The sequence below is a fragment of the Pithys albifrons genome, chromosome 26 (genome assembly GCF_047495875.1).
Source record: "Pithys albifrons albifrons isolate INPA30051 chromosome 26, PitAlb_v1, whole genome shotgun sequence".
NCBI classification, from domain to species: domain Eukaryota; kingdom Metazoa; phylum Chordata; class Aves; order Passeriformes; family Thamnophilidae; genus Pithys; species Pithys albifrons.
The window spans coordinates 5,857,047-5,858,365 of record NC_092483.1 but is presented as its reverse complement, the minus strand read 5'-3'; the positions used below and the strand labels follow the sequence as shown (position 1 = coordinate 5,858,365).

Sequence of the window (1,319 nt, the reverse complement as noted above, 5' to 3'; positions counted from 1 at the left end):
CCTCAGGAATACCAAGCAAGTTCACTCCTCCAAGTGCTATGTTACCGTTTCAGGCTAAGACAGAGTGATGTAATCCCAGAGAGATATTCCTCTCCTTTCCAGCTGCATTCAGCTAACATGAAACCCCTGAGCACTCTGCTTTGCCCTTCCCGAAGCAACAAGGGACCAAACCGTCCCTCACCCAGGCAAAACACCCTTTTGCCCACCAGGCTGAGAAACTGACTGGCCAGATCAGTTCTACCTCTCAGCCCAACATATTCCCAGTTCCAGGGAAAAACCTTCCCTTAGTTTACTAGCAAAAATACCCAAAGGAACTGCTCTTTTTATCTTACCCGGCTGTTAGGAGTTTCAAAGGTCACTGAAGGAATCCTCCAAAATGTGCCGGCAGTAGAGAATTCCCGCAGGATGAAGCTTCGAAACTTCTTGCCCGGATGACCCTCAGTGGTCTGGGGTGCAGGCTTCAAACCTGTAGCTGTCTAGCGACAGAGTGGTTCAATTCCACCTTTCGGGCGCCAAACTGATGCCGTGAATGACCCTTCCCCCCAAAAACAGGACTTCGAGCCACGTTAGTGTAGGGTAAGATAAAAAGTAAAGGTCCTTTAATAACACAGGGCCTACAGCCCACAGGAATACAGGATGACATGCATGTGTCTCAGTTCTTGTTTCCATGGCTTTTATACTAAGATCCCTCCAATCATTGCTTTACACATTTCTCAGTCCAGTCCCAGTCCCACCCCTGGTCCAACCCCCTGGAATTGGGTCTGGGGTCGTCAAGACCCTCTGTCTTCATCAGCTCTTCTTCCTCAGGCACACAAAGGTCTCTTGGAGTTCATCCAATTCTGGCTTTTGGGTCACTCTGACCTATGTTTATGTTTCATTCTGTAGGCCTTCTGATATCCTTCAGCTCTTTACCTTGGAAAGGAGTCTAAACAAGATTAATTAACTAAAGGAATTTGAGCTCCCTGTTCTGGGACAGGGGTAGTGATAGAAAGGCATTAAACTTAAACTGTTAGAAATATTAACCCTCTAAAAATCTACAACTACTGTGTTCCTAAAATCTATAAAATGTGAAAATCAGAACAAAAACCCTTTCGGCATCAGTGATTAAGAACAAAATAACTGGAAACTAAAGATAGGTGTTAAAAATCAAGTATACCAAACTATCACTATAATTCCTCCTTCTATTTAATGACTGAGAAGATAATTTCTCCGTTGATTCAAGTGGAAAGTAAGAAATGAATCAGTAAGGTTAAAAATGCAAGTTCTTCATACAGCATTCTGTTTGTGTTCTCTCAGGCATTTATACCTTTGTGTTCTGT

At 43.7% G+C, this 1,319-nt stretch overlaps 1 non-coding gene across 1 annotated transcript; it reads left to right on the top strand.

The window, feature by feature from the left end:
• Nucleotides 1-425: 425 nt before the first annotated feature.
• On the top strand, nucleotides 426-512 carry TRNASTOP-UCA (transfer RNA opal suppressor (anticodon UCA)). The gene has a single exon. It is a non-coding gene; the product is annotated as a tRNA-Sec (tRNA).
• Nucleotides 513-1,319: the final 807 nt, after the last annotated feature.